This window comes from Ambystoma mexicanum, chromosome 7p (assembly GCF_040938575.1).
Source record: "Ambystoma mexicanum isolate Mex_15411 chromosome 7p, UKY_AmexF1_1, whole genome shotgun sequence".
Classification (NCBI taxonomy): Eukaryota; Metazoa; Chordata; class Amphibia; order Caudata; family Ambystomatidae; genus Ambystoma; species Ambystoma mexicanum.
In genome coordinates, this window is record NC_090939.1 from 12,173,096 (window position 1) to 12,197,692 (window position 24,597).

General features: G+C 55.1%; 1 long non-coding RNA gene across 2 annotated transcripts in view; it reads left to right on the forward strand.

The window, feature by feature from the left end:
• The window catches only part of LOC138525618 (uncharacterized), a 117,092-nt gene that overhangs the window by 19,979 nt on the left and 72,516 nt on the right, over positions 1-24,597 (forward strand). The gene's annotated exons all lie outside the window — the stretch shown is intronic.

Genomic DNA, 24,597 nt, shown 5'->3' on the forward strand with positions numbered 1-24,597 from the left:
CTTGGGAGGCAGCTGGCCCACTCTCGCAAGGGTATGCTCAGGTGTGGCTTGGGGTGTTACACTTGGGAGGCAGCTGGGCCACTCTCGCAAGGGTATGCTCAGGGATGGCTTGGGGTTTTACACTTGGGAGGCAGCTGGGCCACTCTCGCAAGGGTATGCTCAGGTATGGCTTGTGGTTTTACACTTGGGTGGCAGCTGGCCCACTCTCGCAAGGGTATGGTCAGATGTGCATGGCTTGGGTTTTTACACTTGGGAGGCAGCTGGCCCACTCTCGCAAGGGTGTGATCAGGTATGGCTTGGGGTTTTACACTTGGGAAGCAGCTGGCCCACTCTCGCAAGGGTATGGTCAGGTATGGCTTGGGGTTTTACACTTGGGAGGCTGCTGGCCCACTCTCGCAAGGGTGTGCTCAGGTATGGCTTGGGGTTTTACACTTGGGAGGCAGCTGGGCCACTCTCGCAAGGGTATGGTCAGGGATGGCTTGGGATTTTACACTTGGGAAGCAGCTGGCCCACTCTCGCAAGGGTGTGCTCAGGGATGACTTGGGGTTTTACACTTGGGAGGCAGCTGGCCCACTCTCGCAAGGGTATGGTCAGGTATGGCTTGGGGTTTTACACTTGGGAGGCAGCTGGCCCACTCTCGCAAGGGTATGGTCAGGTATGGCTTTTGGTTTTACACTTGGGAGGCAGCTGGGCCACTCTCGCAAGGGTATGGTCAGGGGTGGCTTGGGGTTTTACACTTGGGAGGCAGCTGGCACACTCTCGCAAGGGTATGGTCAGGTATGGCTTGGGGTTTTACACTTGGGAGGCAGCTGTGCCACTCTCGCAAGGGTATGGTCAGGTATGGCTTGGGGTTTTACACTTGGGAGGCAGCTGGCCCACTCTCGCAAGGGTATGGTCAGGTATGGCTTGGGGTTTTACACTTGGGAGGCAGCTGTGCCACTCTCGCAAGGGTATGGTCAGGTATGGCTTGGGGTTTTACACTTGGGAGGCAGCTGGGCCACTCTCGCAAGGGTATGCTCAGGTATGGCTTGGGGTTTTACACTTGGGTGGCAGCTGGCCCACTCTCGCAAGGGTATGCTCAGGTATGGCTTGGGGTTTTACACTTGGGTGGCAGCTGGCCCACTCTCGCAAGGGTATGGTCAGATGTGCATGGCTTGGGTTTTTACACTTGGGAGGCAGCTGGCCCACTCTCGCAAGGGTGTGCTCAGGTATGGCTTGGGGTTTTACACTTGGGAGGCAGCTGGGCCACTCTCGCAAGGGTATGGTCAGGTATGGCTTGGGGTTTTACACTTGGGAAGCAGCTGGCCCACTCTCGCAAGGGTATGGTCAGGTATGGCTTGGGGTTTTACACTTGGGAGGCTGCTGGCCCACTCTCGCAAGGGTGTGCTCAGGTATGGCTTGGGGTTTTACACTTGGGAGGCAGCTGGGCCACTCTCGCAAGGGTATGGTCAGGGATGGCTTGGGGTTTTACACTTGGGAAGCAGCTGGCCCACTCTCGCAAGGGTGTGCTCAGGGATGACTTGGGGTTTTACACTTGGGAGGCAGCTGGCCCACTCTCGCAAGGGTATGGTCAGGTATGGCTTGGGGTTTTACACTTGGGAGGCAGCTGGCCCACTCTCGCAAGGGTATGGTCAGGTATGGCTTTTGGTTTTACACTTGGGAGGCAGCTGGGCCACTCTCGCAAGGGTATGGTCAGGGGTGGCTTGGGGTTTTACACTTGGGAGGCAGCTGGCCCACTCTCGCAAGGGTATGGTCAGGTATGGCTTGGGGTTTTACACTTGGGAGGCAGCTGGGCCACTCTCGCAAGGGTATGGTCAGGGATGGCTTGGGGTTTTACACTTGGGAGGCAGCTGGGCCACTCTCGCAAGGGTATGGTCGGGTATGGCTTGGGGTTTTACACTTGGGAGGCAGCTGGGCCACTCTCGCAAGGGTATGGTCAGGGATGGCTTGGGGTTTTAGACTTGGGAGGCAGCTGGCCCACTCTCGCAAGGGTATGCTCAGGGATGGCTTGGGGTTTTACACTTGGGAGGCGGCTGGCCCACTCTCGCAAGGGTGTGCTCAGGTATGGCTTGGGGTTTTACACTTGGGAAGCGGCTGGCCCACTCTCGCAAGGGTGTGATCAGGTATGGCTTGGGGTTTTACACTTGGGAAGCAGCTGGCCCACTCTCGCAAGGGTATGGTCAGGTATGGCTTGGGGTTTTACACTTGGGAGGCTGCTGGCCCACTCTCGCAAGGGTGTGCTCAGGTATGGCTTGGGGTTTTACACTTGGGAGGCAGCTGGCCCACTCTCGCAAGGGTATGCTCAGGTATGGCTTGGGGTTTTACACTTGGGAGGCAGCTGGGCCACTCTCGCAAGGGTATGGTCAGATATGGCTTGGGGTTTTAGACTTGGGAGGCAGCTGGCCCACTCTCGCAAGGGTATGCTCAGGTATGGCTTGGGGTTTTAGACTTGGGAGGCAGCTGGCCCACTCTCGCAAGGGTATGGTCAGGGATGGCTTGGGGTTTTACACTTGGGAGGCAGCTGGCCCACTCTCGCAAGGGTATGGTCAGGTATGGCTTGGGGTTTTACACTTGGGAGGCAGCTGGGCCACTCTCGCAAGGGTATGGTCAGGTATGGCTTGGGGTTTTACACTTGGGAGCCTCTCGCAAGGGTATGCTCAGGTATGGCTTGGGGTTTTACACTTGGGAGGCAGCTGGGCCACTCTCGCAAGGGTATGCTCAGGTATGGCTTGGGGTTTTACACTTGGGTGGCAGCTGGCCCACTCTCGCAAGGGTATGGTCAGGTGTGCATGGCTTGGGTTTTTACACTTGGGAGGCAGCTGGCCCACTCTCGCAAGGGTATGGTCAGGTATGGCTTGGGGTTTTACACTTGGAGGCAGCTGGGCCACTCTCGCAAGGGTATGGTCAGGTATGGCTTGGGGTTTTACACTTGGGAGGCAGCTGGGCCACTCTCGCAAGGGTATGGTCAGGTATGGCTTGGGGTTTTACACTTGGGAGGCAGCTGGGCCACTCTCGCAAGGGTATGGTCAGGGATGGCTTGGGGTTTTAGACTTGGGAGGCAGCTGGCCCACTCTCGCAAGGGTATGCTCAGGGATGGCTTGGGGTTTTACACTTGGGAGGCTGCTGGCCCACTCTCGCAAGGGTGTGCTCAGGTATGGCTTGGGGTTTTACACTTGGGAAGCAGCTGGGCCACTCTCGCAAGGGTATGGTCAGGTATGGCTTGGGGTTTTACACTTGGGAGGCAGCTGGGCCACTCTCGCAAGGGTATGGGTATGGTCAGGTATGGCTTGGGTTTTTACACTTGGAAGGCAGCTGGCCCACTCTGGCAAGGGTGTGCTCAGGTATGGCTTGGGGTTTTACACTTGGGAAGCAGCTGGCCCACTCTCGCAAGGGTATGGTCAGGTATGGCTTGGGGTTTTAGACTTGGGAGGCAGCTGGGCCACTCTCGCAAGGGTATGCTCAGGTGTGGCTTGGGGTTTTACACTTGGGAGGCAGCTGGGCCACTCTCGCAAGGGTATGGTCAGGTATGGCTTGGGGTTTTACACTTGGGAAGCAGCTGGCCCACTCTCGCAAGGGTATGGTCAGGTATGGCTTGGGGTTTTACACTTGGGAGGCTGCTGGCCCACTCTCGCAAGGGTGTGCTCAGGTATGGCTTGGGGTTTTACACTTGGGAAGCAGCTGGCCCACTCTCGCAAGGGTATGGTCAGGTATGGCTTGGGGTTTTACACTTGGGAGGCAGCTGGGCCACTCTCGCAAGGGTATGGTCAGGTATGGCTTGGGTTTTTACACTTGGGAGGCAGCTGGCCCACTCTCGCAAGGGTGTGCTCAGGGATGGCTTGGGGTTTTAGACTTGGGAGGCAGCTGGGCCACTCTCGCAAGGGTATGGTCAGGGGTGGCTTGGGGTTTTACACTTGGGAGGCAGCTGGCCCACTCTCGCAAGGGTATGGTCAGGTGTGGCTTGGGGTTTTACACTTGGGAGGCAGCTGGCCCACTCTCGCAAGGGTATGGTCAGGTATGGCTTGGGGTTTTACACTTGGGAAGCAGCTGGCCCACTCTAGCAAGGGTATGGTCAGGGATGGCTTGGGGTTTTAGACTTGGGAGGCAGCTGGCCCACTCTCGCAAGGGTATGCTCAGGGATGGCTTGGGGTTTTAGACTTGGGAGGCAGCTGGCCCACTCTCGCAAGGGTATGGTCAGGTATGGCTTGGGGTTTTACACTTGGGAAGCAGCTGGCCCACTCTCGCAAGGGTATGCTCAGGGATGGCTTGGGGTTTTAGACTTGGGAAGCAGCTGGCCCACTCTCGCAAGGGTATGCTCAGGGATGGCTTGGGGTTTTACACTTGGGAGGCAGCTGGCCCACTCTCGCAAGGGTGTGCTCAGGTATGGCTTGGGGTTTTACACTTGGGAGGCAGCTGGCCCACTCTCGCAAGGGTATGGTCAGGTATGGCTTGGGGTTTTACACTTGGGAGGCAGCTGGCCCACTCTCGCAAGGGTATGGTCAGGTATGGCTTGGGGTTTTACACTTGGGAGGCAGCTGGCCCACTCTCGCAAGGGTATGCTCAGGTGTGGCTTGGGGTTTTAGACTTGGGAGGCAGCTGGGCCACTCTCGCAAGGGTATGCTCAGGGATGGCTTGGGGTTTTAGACTTGGGAGGCAGCTGGGCCAGTCTCGCAAGGGTATGGTCAGGTATGGCTTGGGGTTTTACACTTGGAGGCAGCTGGGCCAAACTCGCAAGGGTATGGTCAGGTATGGCTTGGGGTTTTACACTTGGGAGGCAGCTGGGCCACTCTCGCAAGGGTATGGTCAGGTATGGCTTGGGGTTTTAGACTTGGGAGGCAGCTGGCCCACTCTCGCAAGGGTATGCTCAGGGATGGCTTGGGGTTTTACACTTGGGAGGCGGCTGGCCCACTCTCGCAAGGGTATGGTCAGGTATGGCTTGGGGTTTTACACTTGGGAGGCAGCTGGGCCACTCTCGCAAGGGTATGGTCAGGGGTGGCTTGGGGTTTTACACTTGGGAGGCAGCTGGCCCACTCTCGCAAGGGTATGGTCAGGTATGGCTTGGGGTTTTACACTTGGGAGGCAGCTGGGCCACTCTCGCAAGGGTATGGTCAGGGATGGCTTGGGGTTTTACACTTGGGAGGCAGCTGGGCCACTCTCGCAAGGGTATGGTCAGGTATGGCTTGGGGTTTTACACTTGGGAGGCAGCTGGGCCACTCTCGCAAGGGTATGGTCAGGGATGGCTTGGGGTTTTAGACTTGGGAGGCAGCTGGCCCACTCTCGCAAGGGTATGCTCAGGGATGGCTTGGGGTTTTACACTTGGGAGGCGGCTGGCCCACTCTCGCAAGGGTGTGCTCAGGTATGGCTTGGGGTTTTACACTTGGGAAGCAGCTGGCCCACTCTCGCAAGGGTGTGATCAGGTATGGCTTGGGGTTTTACACTTGGGAAGCAGCTGGCCCACTCTCGCAAGGGTATGGTCAGGTATGGCTTGGGGTTTTACACTTGGGAGGCTGCTGGCCCACTCTCGCAAGGGTGTGCTCAGGTATGGCTTGGGGTTTTACACTTGGGAGGCAGCTGGCCCACTCTCGCAAGGGTATGCTCAGGTATCGCTTGGGGTTTTACACTTGGGAGGCAGCTGGGCCACTCTCGCAAGGGTATGGTCAGATATGGCTTGGGGTTTTAGACTTGGGAGGCAGCTGGCCCACTCTCGCAAGGGTATGCTCAGGTATGGCTTGGGGTTTTACACTTGGGAGGCAGCTGGCCCACTCTCGCAAGGGTATGGTCAGGGATGACTTGGGGTTTTACACTTGGGAGGCAGCTGGCCCACTCTCGCAAGGGTATGGTCAGGTATGGCTTGGGGTTTTACACTTGGGAGGCAGCTGGGCCACTCTCGCAAGGGTATGGTCAGGTATGGCTTGGGGTTTTACACTTGGGAGCCTCTCGCAAGGGTATGCTCAGGTATGGCTTGGGGTTTTACACTTGGGAGGCAGCTGGCCCACTCTCGCAAGGGTATGCTCAGGTATGGCTTGGGGTTTTACACTTGGGTGGCAGCTGGCCCACTCTCGCAAGGGTATGGTCAGATGTGCATGGCTTGGGTTTTTACACTTGGGAGGCAGCTGGCCCACTCTCGCAAGGGTGTGCTCAGGTATGGCTTGGGGTTTTACACTTGGGAGGCAGCTGGGCCACTCTCGCAAGGGTATGGTCAGGTATGGCTTGGGGTTTTACACTTGGGAAGCAGCTGGCCCACTCTCGCAAGGGTATGGTCAGGTATGGCTTGGGGTTTTACACTTGGGAGGCTGCTGGCCCACTCTCGCAAGGGTGTGCTCAGGTATGGCTTGGGGTTTTACACTTGGGAGGCAGCTGGGCCACTCTCGCAAGGGTATGGTCAGGGATGGCTTGGGGTTTTACACTTGGGAAGCAGCTGGCCCACTCTCGCAAGGGTGTGCTCAGGGATGACTTGGGGTTTTACACTTGGGAGGCAGCTGGCCCACTCTCGCAAGGGTATGGTCAGGTATGGCTTGGGGTTTTACACTTGGGAGGCAGCTGGCCCACTCTCGCAAGGGTATGGTCAGGTATGGCTTTTGGTTTTACACTTGGGAGGCAGCTGGGCCACTCTCGCAAGGGTATGGTCAGGGGTGGCTTGGGGTTTTACACTTGGGAGGCAGCTGGCCCACTCTCGCAAGGGTATGGTCAGGTATGGCTTGGGGTTTTACACTTGGGAGGCAGCTGGGCCACTCTCGCAAGGGTATGGTCAGGGATGGCTTGGGGTTTTACACTTGGGAGGCAGCTGGGCCACTCTCGCAAGGGTATGGTCGGGTATGGCTTGGGGTTTTACACTTGGGAGGCAGCTGGGCCACTCTCGCAAGGGTATGGTCAGGGATGGCTTGGGGTTTTAGACTTGGGAGGCAGCTGGCCCACTCTCGCAAGGGTATGCTCAGGGATGGCTTGGGGTTTTACACTTGGGAGGCGGCTGGCCCACTCTCGCAAGGGTGTGCTCAGGTATGGCTTGGGGTTTTACACTTGGGAAGCAGCTGGCCCACTCTCGCAAGGGTGTGATCAGGTATGGCTTGGGGTTTTACACTTGGGAAGCAGCTGGCCCACTCTCGCAAGGGTATGGTCAGGTATGGCTTGGGGTTTTACACTTGGGAGGCTGCTGGCCCACTCTCGCAAGGGTGTGCTCAGGTATGGCTTGGGGTTTTACACTTGGGAGGCAGCTGGCCCACTCTCGCAAGGGTATGCTCAGGTATGGCTTGGGGTTTTACACTTGGGAGGCAGCTGGGCCACTCTCGCAAGGGTATGGTCAGATATGGCTTGGGGTTTTAGACTTGGGAGGCAGCTGGCCCACTCTCGCAAGGGTATGCTCAGGTATGGCTTGGGGTTTTAGACTTGGGAGGCAGCTGGCCCACTCTCGCAAGGGTATGGTCAGGGATGGCTTGGGGTTTTACACTTGGGAGGCAGCTGGCCCACTCTCGCAAGGGTATGGTCAGGTATGGCTTGGGGTTTTACACTTGGGAGGCAGCTGGGCCACTCTCGCAAGGGTATGGTCAGGTATGGCTTGGGGTTTTACACTTGGGAGCCTCTCGCAAGGGTATGCTCAGGTATGGCTTGGGGTTTTACACTTGGGAGGCAGCTGGGCCACTCTCGCAAGGGTATGCTCAGGTATGGCTTGGGGTTTTACACTTGGGTGGCAGCTGGCCCACTCTCGCAAGGGTATGGTCAGGTGTGCATGGCTTGGGTTTTTACACTTGGGAGGCAGCTGGCCCACTCTCGCAAGGGTATGGTCAGGTATGGCTTGGGGTTTTACACTTGGAGGCAGCTGGGCCACTCTCGCAAGGGTATGGTCAGGTATGGCTTGGGGTTTTACACTTGGGAGGCAGCTGGGCCACTCTCGCAAGGGTATGGTCAGGTATGGCTTGGGGTTTTACACTTGGGAGGCAGCTGGGCCACTCTCGCAAGGGTATGGTCAGGGATGGCTTGGGGTTTTAGACTTGGGAGGCAGCTGGCCCACTCTCGCAAGGGTATGCTCAGGGATGGCTTGGGGTTTTACACTTGGGAGGCTGCTGGCCCACTCTCGCAAGGGTGTGCTCAGGTATGGCTTGGGGTTTTACACTTGGGAAGCAGCTGGGCCACTCTCGCAAGGGTATGGTCAGGTATGGCTTGGGGTTTTACACTTGGGAGGCAGCTGGGCCACTCTCGCAAGGGTATGGGTATGGTCAGGTATGGCTTGGGTTTTTACACTTGGAAGGCAGCTGGCCCACTCTGGCAAGGGTGTGCTCAGGTATGGCTTGGGGTTTTACACTTGGGAAGCAGCTGGCCCACTCTCGCAAGGGTATGGTCAGGTATGGCTTGGGGTTTTAGACTTGGGAGGCAGCTGGGCCACTCTCGCAAGGGTATGCTCAGGTGTGGCTTGGGGTTTTACACTTGGGAGGCAGCTGGGCCACTCTCGCAAGGGTATGGTCAGGTATGGCTTGGGGTTTTACACTTGGGAAGCAGCTGGCCCACTCTCGCAAGGGTATGGTCAGGTATGGCTTGGGGTTTTACACTTGGGAGGCTGCTGGCCCACTCTCGCAAGGGTGTGCTCAGGTATGGCTTGGGGTTTTACACTTGGGAAGCAGCTGGCCCACTCTCGCAAGGGTATGGTCAGGTATGGCTTGGGGTTTTACACTTGGGAGGCAGCTGGGCCACTCTCGCAAGGGTATGGTCAGGTATGGCTTGGGTTTTTACACTTGGGAGGCAGCTGGCCCACTCTCGCAAGGGTGTGCTCAGGGATGGCTTGGGGTTTTAGACTTGGGAGGCAGCTGGGCCACTCTCGCAAGGGTATGGTCAGGGGTGGCTTGGGGTTTTACACTTGGGAGGCAGCTGGCCCACTCTCGCAAGGGTATGGTCAGGTGTGGCTTGGGGTTTTACACTTGGGAGGCAGCTGGCCCACTCTCGCAAGGGTATGGTCAGGTATGGCTTGGGGTTTTACACTTGGGAAGCAGCTGGCCCACTCTAGCAAGGGTATGGTCAGGGATGGCTTGGGGTTTTAGACTTGGGAGGCAGCTGGCCCACTCTCGCAAGGGTATGCTCAGGGATGGCTTGGGGTTTTAGACTTGGGAGGCAGCTGGCCCACTCTCGCAAGGGTATGGTCAGGTATGGCTTGGGGTTTTACACTTGGGAAGCAGCTGGCCCACTCTCGCAAGGGTATGCTCAGGGATGGCTTGGGGTTTTAGACTTGGGAAGCAGCTGGCCCACTCTCGCAAGGGTATGCTCAGGGATGGCTTGGGGTTTTACACTTGGGAGGCAGCTGGCCCACTCTCGCAAGGGTGTGCTCAGGTATGGCTTGGGGTTTTACACTTGGGAGGCAGCTGGCCCACTCTCGCAAGGGTATGGTCAGGTATGGCTTGGGGTTTTACACTTGGGAGGCAGCTGGCCCACTCTCGCAAGGGTATGGTCAGGTATGGCTTGGGGTTTTACACTTGGGAGGCAGCTGGCCCACTCTCGCAAGGGTATGCTCAGGTGTGGCTTGGGGTTTTAGACTTGGGAGGCAGCTGGGCCACTCTCGCAAGGGTATGCTCAGGGATGGCTTGGGGTTTTAGACTTGGGAGGCAGCTGGGCCAGTCTCGCAAGGGTATGGTCAGGTATGGCTTGGGGTTTTACACTTGGAGGCAGCTGGGCCAAACTCGCAAGGGTATGGTCAGGTATGGCTTGGGGTTTTACACTTGGGAGGCAGCTGGGCCACTCTCGCAAGGGTATGGTCAGGTATGGCTTGGGGTTTTACACTTGGGAGGCAGCTGGGCCACTCTCGCAAGGGTATGGTCAGGGATGGCTTGGGGTTTTAGACTTGGGAGGCAGCTGGCCCACTCTCGCAAGGGTATGCTCAGGGATGGCTTGGGGTTTTACACTTGGGAGGCGGCTGGCCCACTCTCGCAAGGGTATGGTCAGGTATGGCTTGGGGTTTTACACTTGGGAGGCAGCTGGGCCACTCTCGCAAGGGTATGGTCAGGGGTGGCTTGGGGTTTTACACTTGGGAGGCAGCTGGCCCACTCTCGCAAGGGTATGGTCAGGTATGGCTTGGGGTTTTACACTTGGGAGGCAGCTGGGCCACTCTCGCAAGGGTATGGTCAGGGATGGCTTGGGGTTTTACACTTGGGAGGCAGCTGGGCCACTCTCGCAAGGGTATGGTCAGGTATGGCTTGGGGTTTTACACTTGGGAGGCAGCTGGGCCACTCTCGCAAGGGTATGGTCAGGGATGGCTTGGGGTTTTAGACTTGGGAGGCAGCTGGCCCACTCTCGCAAGGGTATGCTCAGGGATGGCTTGGGGTTTTACACTTGGGAGGCGGCTGGCCCACTCTCGCAAGGGTGTGCTCAGGTATGGCTTGGGGTTTTACACTTGGGAAGCAGCTGGCCCACTCTCGCAAGGGTGTGATCAGGTATGGCTTGGGGTTTTACACTTGGGAAGCAGCTGGCCCACTCTCGCAAGGGTATGGTCAGGTATGGCTTGGGGTTTTACACTTGGGAGGCTGCTGGCCCACTCTCGCAAGGGTGTGCTCAGGTATGGCTTGGGGTTTTACACTTGGGAGGCAGCTGGCCCACTCTCGCAAGGGTATGCTCAGGTATCGCTTGGGGTTTTACACTTGGGAGGCAGCTGGGCCACTCTCGCAAGGGTATGGTCAGATATGGCTTGGGGTTTTAGACTTGGGAGGCAGCTGGCCCACTCTCGCAAGGGTATGCTCAGGTATGGCTTGGGGTTTTACACTTGGGAGGCAGCTGGCCCACTCTCGCAAGGGTATGGTCAGGGATGACTTGGGGTTTTACACTTGGGAGGCAGCTGGCCCACTCTCGCAAGGGTATGGTCAGGTATGGCTTGGGGTTTTACACTTGGGAGGCAGCTGGGCCACTCTCGCAAGGGTATGGTCAGGTATGGCTTGGGGTTTTACACTTGGGAGCCTCTCGCAAGGGTATGCTCAGGTATGGCTTGGGGTTTTACACTTGGGAGGCAGCTGGGCCACTCTCGCAAGGGTATGCTCAGGTATGGCTTGGGGTTTTACACTTGGGTGGCAGCTGGCCCACTCTCGCAAGGGTATGGTCAGGTGTGCATGGCTTGGGTTTTTACACTTGGGAGGCAGCTGGCCCACTCTCGCAAGGGTGTGATCAGGTATGGCTTGGGGTTTTACACTTGGGAAGCAGCTGGCCCACTCTCGCAAGGGTATGGTCAGGTATGGCTTGGGGTTTTACACTTGGGAGGCTGCTGGCCCACTCTCGCAAGGGTGTGCTCAGGTATGGCTTGGGGTTTTACACTTGGGAGGCAGCTGGCCCACTCTCGCAAGGGTATGCTCAGGTATGGCTTGGGGTTTTAGACTTGGGAGGCAGCTGGGCCATTCTCGCAAGGGTATGGTCAGGTATGGCTTGGGGTTTTACACTTGGGAGGCAGCTGGCCCACTCTCGCAAGGGTATGCTCAGGTATGGCTTGGGGTTTTACACTTGGGTGGCAGCTGGCCCACTCTCGCAAGGGTATGGTCAGATGTGCATGGCTTGGGTTTTTACACTTGGGAGGCAGCTGGCCCACTCTCGCAAGGGTGTGCTCAGGTATGGCTTGGGGTTTTACACTTGGGAGGCAGCTGGGCCACTCTCGCAAGGGTATGGTCAGGTATGGCTTGGGGTTTTACACTTGGGAAGCAGCTGGCCCACTCTCGCAAGGGTATGGTCAGGTATGGCTTGGGGTTTTACACTTGGGAGGCTGCTGGCCCACTCTCGCAAGGGTGTGCTCAGGTATGGCTTGGGGTTTTACACTTGGGAGGCAGCTGGGCCACTCTCGCAAGGGTATGGTCAGGGATGGCTTGGGGTTTTACACTTGGGAAGCAGCTGGCCCACTCTCGCAAGGGTGTGCTCAGGGATGACTTGGGGTTTTACACTTGGGAGGCAGCTGGCCCACTCTCGCAAGGGTATGGTCAGGTATGGCTTGGGGTTTTACACTTGGGAGGCAGCTGGCCCACTCTCGCAAGGGTATGGTCAGGTATGGCTTTTGGTTTTACATTTGGGAGGCAGCTGGGCCACTCTCGCAAGGGTATGGTCAGGTATGGCTTGGGGTTTTACACTTGGGAGGCAGCTGGCCCACTCTCGCAAGGGTATGGTCAGGTATGGCTTGGGGTTTTACACTTGGGAGGCAGCTGGGCCACTCTCGCAAGGGTATGGTCAGGGATGGCTTGGGGTTTTACACTTGGGAGGCAGCTGGGCCACTCTCGCAAGGGTATGGTCGGGTATGGCTTGGGGTTTTAAACTTGGGAGGCAGCTGGGCCACTCTCGCAAGGGTATGGTCAGGGATGGCTTGGGGTTTTAGACTTGGGAGGCAGCTGGCCCACTCTCGCAAGGGTATGCTCAGGGATGGCTTGGGGTTTTACACTTGGGAGGCGGCTGGCCCACTCTCGCAAGGGTGTGCTCAGGTATGGCTTGGGGTTTTACACTTGGGAAGCAGCTGGCCCACTCTCGCAAGGGTGTGATCAGGTATGGCTTGGGGTTTTACACTTGGGAAGCAGCTGGCCCACTCTCGCAAGGGTATGGTCAGGTATGGCTTGGGGTTTTACACTTGGGAGGCTGCTGGCCCACTCTCGCAAGGGTGTGCTCAGGTATGGCTTGGGGTTTTACACTTGGGAGGCAGCTGGCCCACTCTCGCAAGGGTATGCTCAGGTATGGCTTGGGGTTTTACACTTGGGAGGCAGCTGGGCCACTCTCGCAAGGGTATGGTCAGATATGGCTTGGGGTTTTAGACTTGGGAGGCAGCTGGCCCACTCTCGCAAGGGTATGCTCAGGTATGGCTTGGGGTTTTAGACTTGGGAGGCAGCTGGCCCACTCTCGCAAGGGTATGGTCAGGGATGGCTTGGGGTTTTACACTTGGGAGGCAGCTGGCCCACTCTCGCAAGGGTATGGTCAGGTATGGCTTGGGGTTTTACACTTGGGAGGCAGCTGGGCCACTCTCGCAAGGGTATGCTCAGGTATGGCTTGGGGTTTTACACTTGGGTGGCAGCTGGCCCACTCTCGCAAGGGTATGGTCAGGTGTGCATGGCTTGGGTTTTTACACTTAGGAGGCAGCTGGCCCACTCTCGCAAGGGTGTGATCAGGTATGGCTTGGGGTTTTACACTTGGGAAGCAGCTGGCCCACTCTCGCAAGGGTATGGTCAGGTATGGCTTGGGGTTTTACACTTGGGAGGCTGCTGGCCCACTCTCGCAAGGGTGTGCTCAGGTATGGCTTGGGGTTTTACACTTGGGAGGCAGCTGGCCCACTCTCGCAAGGGTATGGTCAGATATGGCTTGGGGTTTTACACTTGGGAGGCAGCTGGCCCACTCTTGCAAGGGTATGCTCAGGTGTGGCTTGGGGTGTTACACTTGGGAGGCAGCTGGGCCACTCTCGCAAGGGTATGCTCAGGGATGGCTTGGGGTTTTACACTTGGGAGGCAGCTGGGCCACTCTCGCAAGGGTATGCTCAGGTATGGCTTGGGGTTTTACACTTGGGAGGCAGCTGGGCCACTCTCGCAAGGGTATGCTCAGGGATGGCTTGGGGTTTTACACTTGGGAGTCAGCTGGCCCACTCTCGCAAGGGTATGCTCAGGTATGGCTTGGGGTTTTAGACTTGGGAGGCAGCTGGGCCACTCTCGCAAGGGTATGGTCAGGGATGGCTTGGGGTTTTACACTTGGGAGGCAGCTGGCCCACTCTCGCAAGGGTATGCTCAGGTATGGCTTGGGGTTTTAGACTTGGGAGGCAGCTGGGCCATTCTCGCAAGGGTATGCTCAGGGATGGCTTGGGGTTTTAGACTTGGGAGGCAGCTGGGCCACTCTCGCAAGGGTATGGTCAGGTGTGGCTTGGGGTTTTACACTTGGGAGGCAGCTGGCCCACTCTCGCAAGGGTATGCTCAGGTGTGGCTTGGGGTTTTACACTTGGGAGGCAGCTGGGCCACTCTCGCAAGGGTATGGTCAGGTATGGCTTGGGGTTTTACACTTGGGAAGCAGCTGGCCCACTCTCGCAAGGGTATGGTCAGGGATGGCTTGGGGTTTTAGACTTGGGAGGCAGCTGGCCCACTCTCGCAAGGGTATGCTCAGGGATGGCTTGGGGTTTTAGACTTGGGAGGCAGCTGGCCCACTCTCGCAAGGGTATGGTCAGGTATGGCTTGGGGTTTTACACTTGGGAGGCAGCTGGCCCACTCTCGCAAGGGTGTGCTCAGGTATGGCTTGGGGTTTTACACTTGGGAGGCAGCTGGCCCACTCTCGCAAGGGTGTGCTCAGGTATGGCTTGGGGTTTTACACTTGGGAGGCAGCTGGCCCACTCTCGCAAGGGTATGGTCAGGTATGGCTTGGGGTTTTACACTTGGGAGGCAGCTGGCCCACTCTCGCAAGGGTATGGTCAGGTATGGCTTGGGGTTTTACACTTGGGAGGCAGCTGGCCCACTCTCGCAAGGGTATGCTCAGGTGTGGCTTGGGGTTTTAGACTTGGGAGGCAGCTGGGCCACTCTCGCAAGGGTATGCTCAGGGATGGCTTGGGGTTTTAGACTTGGGAGGCAGCTGGGCCATTCTCGCAAGGGTATGGTCAGGTATGGCTTGGGGTTTTACACTTGGAGGCAGCTGGGCCACTCTCGCAAGGGTATGGTCAGGTATGGCTTGGGGTTTTACACTTGGGAGGCAGCTGGGCCACTCTCGCAAGGGTATGGTCAGGTATGGCTTGGGGTTTTACACTTGGGAGGCAGCTGGGCCACTCTCGCAAGGGTATGGTCAGGGATGGCTTGGGGTTTTAGACTTGGGAGGCAGCTGGCCCACTCTCGCAAGGGTATGCTCAGGGATGGCTTGGGGTTTTACACTTGGGAGGCTGCTGGCCCACTCTCGCAAGGGTGTGCTCAGGTATGGCTTGGGGTTTTACACTTGGGAAGCAGCTGGGCCACTCTCGCAAGGGTATGGTCAGGTATGGCTTGGGGTTTTACACTTGGGAGGCAGCTGGGCCACTCTCGCAAGGGTATGGGTATGGTCAGGTATGGCTTGGGTTTTTACACTTGGAAGGCAGCTGGCCCACTCTGGCAAGGGTGTCAAGCTTAAGAACTTCCTCCCCCTCCTCCTCACCTGGCTCCTCAGAGGTATACTCTATTGGGATGGTCTCGGTCTTCTTTCCTTCCTTCCGTGACGTAGGGGTGTCCCTCTTGGGTGTCCTGATCTTCTTTTCGTGCAAGTAGGGTCTGGCCCCTCCGGAGGCCACTTTGGCAGAGAAGAAACCCTAACCGCGGGGACCCCCAGGGGGCCAGCCCTAAACAGGGAAAAAGCACAAAGGCGGAAAAAACCCTGTAATTTCAGATGGGTTCAGTTGGCTGTGATAACTTCCTTGATGACCTGAAGGCAGCCGGTGTTGGTAGAATTCAAGGGAAGGTTTGATTGTGGCAGGAGTTTGATGAATAGCTGGAAAAGGAGGGTTAATGAAAATGGAAAGGAGTAGAAGAAAAACCCGATAGTGACAGGACCAGGGAATAGAGAGAAACAGTCAGAGCCAGTAAGTAAGTACCGAACAAGGAGCAGTAAGGTGCTTACGGAGCGGAACCGCTCAATAAATGAAATAGAGGTGCCGGGACCGGCTGCCGAAAAGGGCGTAATAAAGGTAGTCTAGCAATGTACAAAACGGGAAGACAGAAAACCAGGTAGAGTGTGCAAACAACCTTAGAAAGGAACTAGAGATAAACAGGAGGAAGTAAATTATTAGGACACAGGAAACCAAAATTCTATACAGGAAAGACTGGAGGTGGCAAGAATTGCAACGGATAAGGAGCAGGCAACGGGAGGATACGAAAGGTAGAAAGGAAGTAGACGATCCGACGAGACGGACCAGGAAGGCTGAAGAGGAAAGGACGGGAAGAGGCAATGAGAATTTCACGGACAAAACTTCCTCACGAACCGTAGCGTTGGTAAAACAGATACAACGCATCGGTCAGTGGGAGGAGTCAGCATATAAGGACTCGTCCGCCATCTTGGGTGAGGACTGAAACGCGCGTGCGATGATCAATGCCTCCAGCGTTTCCAGACCCTCCAACTCGTCCGCCATCTTGGGTGAGGACTGAAACGCGCGTGCGACAATCAATGTCTCCAGCGTTTCCAGACCCTCCAATCCAAGTTCCTGACAGTATGCCCCCTTCTTCTCGGAGATCCCCCGGGTTTGCCCGGATGAAGTCGGTGGAATTGTCGTACTAATTGTGGGGCATGAACATGGCTCACTGGTTCCCAAGTCCGCTCCTCCACTGGATAACCCTTCCAGTGGACCAGATAGTACAGTCGTCCTTTAAGGTATCTGGAATCCACTAAATGGGATACTTCATATTCGTCGGGGGCAGGAGACACTTGAGTACGCCCTCTGAACACGGGCCTCTCGAAAGGGTCCTCCTTATGTTCTTTCAAAAGGGAAACGTGGAAGACTGGGTGCACCCTTTTGAGATATTCCGGAAGCTTGAGCTTAAATGCCACAGGGTTTATTTGTTGTAAAATTGGAAATGGTCCAAGGAAGCGCGAGGAGAATTTGCCCTTATGAACCCATCTCGGCAGGAATCTGGTGGATAACCAGACCAACTGCCCTATCTTCCATGCAGGATTGCCACTCCTTCCCTTGTCTGCCCATTTCTTTTGTGACTGTTGACTTGCTTGATGTGCTTCTTTGGCCAATCTGTGTACATTTAGTAGGTCCTGTAGAACTCCCTCAAGAGCTGGGATCTTGGTAGAAGGAGGGGTAAGCCAGGGTAAGTGTTGGGGATGGTACCCATAAGTACAATAGAAGGGACTCATCTGGATTGAGGTATGTAAGGCGTTATTATAGGCAAATTCTGCTTGAGGGAGGAAACGGTACCATTCTTCTTGTTGAGGACTGCAGAAGCATCGGAGATATTGTTCAAGGCTGGCGTTTAACCTTTCTGTTTGTCCATTGCTTTGCGGGTGATACCCTGAAGAGAGAGCCTTGTGAATACCCAGGATTTGGCAGAGAGAGGTCCAAAATTTGGATGTGAATTGGGGGCCTCTGTCCGACACGATGGTTCTGGGTAAACCATGTAGACGGACTATGTCCTGGAGAAAGGTAGCTGCCATCTCGGAGGCAGACGGTATCTGTTTGAAAGCAGAAAAATGGGCCAATTTGCTGAATGAGTCAATGGTCACCATGATGACTGTCATGCCATAGGATGAAGGGAGGTCTACTATAAAATCAGTGGATATGTGCTCCCAAGGGCGGTTTGGTAAGGAATGCTGCTGCAACAAACCTAGGGGTTTTCCAGTTCTGTATTTGTTCGAGGCACAGACTGAACAAGTAGAAACATACTGATTTACATCCCTTCTTAATGTTGGCCACCAAAAACCTCTCCGTAGGAGGTCATATGTCTTCCTTATGCCTGAGTGTCCTGTTAAAGGCGTATCATGACACCAAGACAATATCTGTGCCTGTAGTTTCTTGGTCGGAATATAGAGTGCACTTTCATGGTAATACAATCCGTCCTTGTCTCGGCTCACTTTAGATGGAAACTCCGTGCACATCTGATACTGTGGTACCAGATCTTGTAGAAAGGAAACCGTAGATGCCAACACAGTAAGTTTTGGGAAAATAAGCTCCTGTCCCTTATAGGAACCAGATTCTTCTCCCAGGCTTCTTGACAAGGCATCAGCCTTCTTATTCTCTGTTCCTGGTATGTATGTAATTACGAAATCATACTGTAAAAAGAAATAGGCCCATCTGGCATGTCTGGCGTTGGAACATTCCATCTGCTGCAAAACCCGAAGGTTGCGATGATCCGTTCGAATGGTAAATTGATGGTTAGCTCCCTGTAGTAGATGTCTCCACTCTTGACAGGCCAATTTAATCGCCAAAAGCTCCTTCTCGATGACAGAATAATTGCGTTCGCTACAGGTAAGTGTCTTAGAATAGTATGCTACAGGGTGTTCATATCCATCTTCCTGCTCTTGAAGTAGGACTGCCCCTACAGCTCCTGAAGAGGCGTCCGTCTCCAGAATGTACGGACTGGTCGGATCAGGTTGGACCAAGATGGGTGCTGTAGAAAAGCATTTCTTTAGAAATTGGAGCGCCCTTTGGGGTTCATCGCCAAAAATGAACTTAACACCCTTCTTCAATAAAGAGGTCAGAGGTAACACCTTGTTGGAGAAGTTGGGGATGAACCTCCGATAAAAATTGGCCAATCCTAAGAAGCTCTGTAGCTCCTTGATGTTACCTGGATTCTTCCACTCCGTAATGGCCCTTACCTTGTTGGCATCCATTTCGATACCTTCTTTGGACAAAATGAATCCCAAGTAGGACACAGAGGTAGATTCGAAAATGCATTTCTCTGGTTTAACCAGCAACTGATGGGATTGAAGACGTTGTAGGACCTGCTTGACCAATGATCTGTGATCTGAAAGAGTCTTGGAGAAGACGAGAATGTCATCAAGATACACTACCACGGATACAAATAGCATATCCGAAAAAACCTTGTCCATGTACCTTTGGAATACTGCTGGAGCATTTACTAGGCCAAACGGCATCACTCTATACTCGAAGAGTCCAAAAGGGGTACGGAACGCTGTCTTCCATTCGTCCCCCTGTCTTATTCTCAGAAGGTGATAAGCTCCTCTAAGGTCAAGCTTAGTAAAGTATTCCGCTCCTTGAACCGCCTCCAGGATATCTCGAATCAAGGGCATGGGGTATCTATCCCGGATGGTGACCTTGTTCAAGCCCCGGTAATCTATACAAGGGCGAAGTTCAGCTGAGTCTTTTTTCGGAATGAAGAACAACGAAGCTCCACAAGCAGACTTAGATTCTTGGATGAGTCCGTTCTGTATGTTTGCGTCAAGGTAATCCCTTAATGCCTTCCTTTCGGTTAACGACAGTGGATACATCCTCCCAAAGGGAACCACTGCATCTGGTGTTAGGTCTATGCAGCAGTCTTCCGCTCTATGTGGAGGGAGTTGTCGGGGTATGGTATCTAGGAATACCTCAGAGAATTCCTGATAGTGGAGAGGAACAGAAGCAACAGTGATCCGTTCTGGGATTCTGCTTATGGAAGACTCCGGGTTCTTTGAAACCGAAGGTAATTCAAAACAGTGAGATTTACAAAACTTGGAGTCGAAGTGCACCTTGTTGGCGGTCCAATCTATATGAGGGTTGTGCCTCCTTAACCATGGAATACCGATAACCAAAGGAAAATGGGCTGCTCGGATCTGATCGAAGACCAGAAACTCCTCGTGGTGTTTTAACTGCATTCTCAAGGGGATTGTCTCCTTAGTTATCGGCCCAGACGACAAGGGTCTACCGTCGACCCCTTCCACTGGAATAGGTGTGGCCTTGGTTCTAGTGGATACAAGATGTTCCGCTGCCCACTTGGAGTCTATAAAGTTCCCTGCTGCTCCACAGTCAAGCATAGCTAATACTTCAGTGGGACCGGCCTCTGTCAGCCAAAGTTGAACTCGGAACACCATCAAACTGCAATCCTCCGGAGTGTTTACTGCTCTTGTATGGTTGCAAGGGTGTTGAAGACTTCCCCCGATACTTCCCTTGCTGTAGATCGGGGGTTGTAGTTTCCCTGTCTTCTAGGAGGTACTTCAGGACAATCTCTTAATAGGTGCTTTGAAGAGCCGCAATACATACACAACCCATAGTCTCTTCTTCTCTTTCTTTCTTCCTGCGTTAACGGTCCTCGGGTTGTTCCGATCTGCATAGGTTCATCAGGGGGACGAGAAGACCTGGTGGGAGGATTAGATGAGGGTAGAGGGGTTGGTCGAGCTGTGCCTCGGTTTCTTCTTCTTTCGGATCGTCTTTCCTTCAAACGAAACTCTATCTGAAGGGACAAAGAAACAAGGTCCTGAAAAGACACAGGTCGGGCTACTCGGGCTAGCTCATCCTTGATATCTTCATGAAGGCCGCGTCGATATATGGTTTGCTGGGCGGAATCTGGCCAATCCGCCTTGGCTGCCAGTCTCTGAAAACGGGAGAGATAGGTCTGGACATCAGTGTTTCCTTGTTCGACATCTAAGATTGCTTCTAAAGAAGAGTAAAACACCTCCGGTCTGTCGAAGCATTCCTTAAACACCTCCGTAAAACGATCATAGTCGTCCAAAATTGGTTCATTTCTGGTGACAAATGGTGTAGCCCATGAAAGTGCATTTCCCATTAGATTGGCTATTATAAACCCAACCCTTGATCGAGCAGTCTCGTAGGTGTGGCTACGAAAGGCAAAATATACCTTGCATGCATCGAGGAAATCCTTCATTCCTCCGGGGTGCCCATCATACTTGCCAAAGGATAGAGGCATCGTAGGCAAGTCTCCACGGTCGTCACGATGCATTACAACCTGTTGTCGGAGGGTGATATTTTCAGTTCTTAAGGTCTGGACCTCCATCGTTAGATTCTGCATGGCTGCCACTAGTTCTTGATACTGTTCCAATGACGCCATGGTGGATTCTGGGCGTTGTATTCTGTCAAGCTTAAGAACTTCCTCCCCCTCCTCCTCACCTGGCTCCTCAGAGGTATACTCTATTGGGATGGTCTCGGTCTTCTTTCCTTCCTTCCGTGACGTAGGGGTGTCCCTCTTGGGTGTCCTGATCTTCTTTTCATGCAAGTAGGGTCTGGCCCCTCCGGAGGCCACTTTGGCAGAGAAGAAACCCTAACCGCGGGGACCCCCAGGGGGCCAGCCCTAAACAGGGAAAAAGCACAAAGGCGGAAAAAACCCTGTAATTTCAGATGGGTTCAGTTGGCTGTGATAACTTCCTTGATGACCTGAAGGCAGCCGGTGTTGGTAGAATTCAAGGGAAGGTTTGATTGTGGCAGGAGTTTGATGAATAGCTGGAAAAGGAGGGTTAATGAAAATGGAAAGGAGTAGAAGAAAAACCCGATAGTGACAGGACCAGGGAATAGAGAGAAACAGTCAGAGCCAGTAAGTAAGTACCGAACAAGGAGCAGTAAGGTGCTTACGGAGCGGAACCGCTCAATAAATGAAATAGAGGTGCCGGGACCGGCTGCCGAAAAGGGCGTAATAAAGGTAGTCTAGCAATGTACAAAACGGGAAGACAGAAAACCAGGTAGAGTGTGCAAACAACCTTAGAAAGGAACTAGAGATAAACAGGAGGAAGTAAATTATTAGGACACAGGAAACCAAAATTCTATACAGGAAAGACTGGAGGTGGCAAGAATTGCAACGGATAAGGAGCAGGCAACGGGAGGATACGAAAGGTAGAAAGGAAGTAGACGATCCGACGAGACGGACCAGGAAGGCTGAAGAGGAAAGGACGGGAAGAGGCAATGAGAATTTCACGGACAAAACTTCCTCACGAACCGTAGCGTTGGTAAAACAGATACAACGCATCGGTCAGTGGGAGGAGTCAGCATATAAGGACTCGTCCGCCATCTTGGGTGAGGACTGAAACGCGCGTGCGATGATCAATGCCTCCAGCGTTTCCAGACCCTCCAACTCGTCCGCCATCTTGGGTGAGGACTGAAACGCGCGTGCGACAATCAATGTCTCCAGCGTTTCCAGACCCTCCAATCCAAGTTCCTGACAAAGGGTGTGCTCAGGTATGGCTTGGGGTTTTACACTTGGGAAGCAGCTGGCCCACTCTCGCAAGGGTATGGTCAGGTATGGCTTGGGGTTTTAGACTTGGGAGGCAGCTGGGCCACTCTCGCAAGGGTATGCTCAGGTGTGGCTTGGGGTTTTACACTTGGGAGGCAGCTGGGCCACTCTCGCAAGGGTATGGTCAGGTATGGCTTGGGGTTTTACACTTGGGAAGCAGCTGGCCCACTCTCGCAAGGGTATGGTCAGGTATGGCTTGGGGTTTTACACTTGGGAGGCTGCTGGCCCACTCTCGCAAGGGTGTGCTCAGGTATGGCTTGGGGTTTTACACTTGGGAAGCAGCTGGCCCACTCTCGCAAGGGTATGGTCCGGTATGGCTTGGGGTTTTACACTTGGGAGGCAGCTGGGCCACTCTCGCAAGGGTATGGTCAGGTATGGCTTGGGTTTTTACACTTGGGAGGCAGCTGGCCCACTCTCGCAAGGGTGTGCTCAGGGATGGCTTGGGGTTTTAGACTTGGGAGGCAGCTGGGCCACTCTCGCAAGGGTATGGTCAGGGGTGGCTTGGGGTTTTACACTTGGGAGGCAGCTGGCCCACTCTCGCAAGGGTATGGTCAGGTGTGGCTTGGGGTTTTACACTTGGGAGGCAGCTGGCCCACTCTCGCAAGGGTATGGTCAGGTATGGCTTGGGGTTTTACACTTGGGAAGCAGCTGGCCCACTCTAGCAAGGGTATGGTCAGGGATGGCTTGGGGTTTTAGACTTGGGAGGCAGCTGGCCCACTCTCGCAAGGGTATGCTCAGGGATGGCTTGGGGTTTTAGACTTGGGAGGCAGCTGGCCCACTCTCGCAAGGGTATGGTCAGGTATGGCTTGGGGTTTTACACTTGGGAAGCAGCTGGCCCACTCTCGCAAGGGTATGCTCAGGGATGGCTTGGGGTTTTAGACTTGGGAAGCAGCTGGCCCACTCTCGCAAGGGTATGCTCAGGGATGGCTTGGGGTTTTACACTTGGGAGGCAGCTGGCCCACTCTCGCAAGGGTGTGCTCAGGTATGGCTTGGGGTTTTACACTTGGGAGGCAGCTGGCCCACTCTCGCAAGGGTATGGTCAGGTATGGCTTGGGGTTTTACACTTGGGAGGCAGCTGGCCCACTCTCGCAAGGGTATGCTCAGGTGTGGCTTGGGGTTTTAGACTTGGGAGGCAGCTGGGCCACTCTCGCAAGGGTATGCTCAGGGATGGCTTGGGGTTTTAGACTTGGGAGGCAGCTGGGCCACTCTCGCAAGGGTATGGTCAGGTATGGCTTGGGGTTTTACACTTGGAGGCAGCTGGGCCACTCTCGCAAGGGTATGGTCAGGTATGGCTTGGGGTTTTACACTTGGGAGGCAGCTGGGCCACTCTCGCAAGGGTATGGTCAGGTATGGCTTGGGGTTTTACACTTGGGAGGCAGCTGGGCCACTCTCGCAAGGGTATGGTCAGGGATGGCTTGGGGTTTTAGACTTGGGAGGCAGCTGGCCCACTCTCGCAAGGGTATGCTCAGGGATGGCTTGGGGTTTTACACTTGGGAGGCGGCTGGCCCACTCTCGCAAGGGTATGGTCAGGTATGGCTTGGGGTTTTACACTTGGGTGGCAGCTGGCCCACTCTCGCAAGGGTATGGTCAGGTGTGCATGGCTTGGGTTTTTACACTTGGGAGGCAGCTGGCCCACTCTCGCAAGGGTGTGATCAGGTATGGCTTGGGGTTTTACACTTGGGAAGCAGCTGGCCCACTCTCGCAAGGGTATGGTCAGGTATGGCTTGGGGTTTTACACTTGGGAGGCTGCTGGCCCACTCTCGCAAGGGTGTGCTCAGGTATGGCTTGGGGTTTTACACTTGGGAGGCAGCTGGCCCACTCTCGCAAGGGTATGGTCAGATATGGCTTGGGGTTTTACACTTGGGAGGCAGCTGGCCCACTCTCGCAAGGGTATGCTCAGGTGTGGCTTGGGGTGTTACACTTGGGAGGCAGCTGGGCCACTCTCGCAAGGGTATGCTCAGGGGTGGCTTGGGGTTTTACACTTGGGAGGCAGCTGGGCCACTCTTGCAAGGGTATGCTCAGGTATGGCTTGGGGTTTTACACTTGGGAGGCAGCTGGGCCATTCTCGCAAGGGTATGCTCAGGGATGGCTTGGGGTTTTACACTTGGGAGGCAGCTGGCCCACTCTCGCAAGGGTATGCTCAGGTATGGCTTGGGGTTTTAGACTTGGGAGGCAGCTGGGCCACTCTCGCAAGGGTATGGTCAGGGATGGCTTGGGGTTTTACACTTGGGAGGCAGCTGGCCCACTCTCGCAAGGGTATGCTCAGGTATGGCTTGGGGTTTTAGACTTGGGAGGCAGCTGGGCCATTCTGGCAAGGGTATGCTCAGGGATGGCTTGGGGTTTTAGACTTGGGAGGCAGCTGGGCCACTCTCGCAAGGGTATGGTCAGGGATGGCTTGGGGTTTTACACTTGGGAGGCAGCTGGCCCACTCTTGCAAGGGTATGCTCAGGTGTGGCTTGGGGTTTTACACTTGGGAGGCAGCTGGGCCACTCTCGCAAGGGTATGGTCAGGTATGGCTTGGGGTTTTACACTTGGGAAGCAGCTGGCCCACTCTCGCAAGGGTATGGTCAGGGATGGCTTGGGGTTTTAGACTTGGGAGGCAGCTGGCCCACTCTCGCAAGGGTATGCTCAGGGATGGCTTGGGGTTTTAGACTTGGGAGGCAGCTGGCCCACTCTCGCAAGGGTATGGTCAGGTATGGCTTGGGGTTTTACACTTGGGAGGCAGCTGGCCCACTCTCGCAAGGGTGTGCTCAGGTATGGCTTGGGGTTTTACACTTGGGAGGCAGCTGGCCCACTCTCGCAAGGGTGTGCTTAGGTATGGCTTGGGGTTTTACACTTGGGAGGCAGCTGGCCCACTCTCGCAAGGGTATGGTCAGGTATGGCTTGGGGTTTTACACTTGGGAGGCAGCTGGCCCACTCTCGCAAGGGTATGGTCAGGTATGGCTTGGGGTTTTACACTTGGGAGGCAGCTGGCCCACTCTCGCAAGGGTATGCTCAGGTGTGGCTT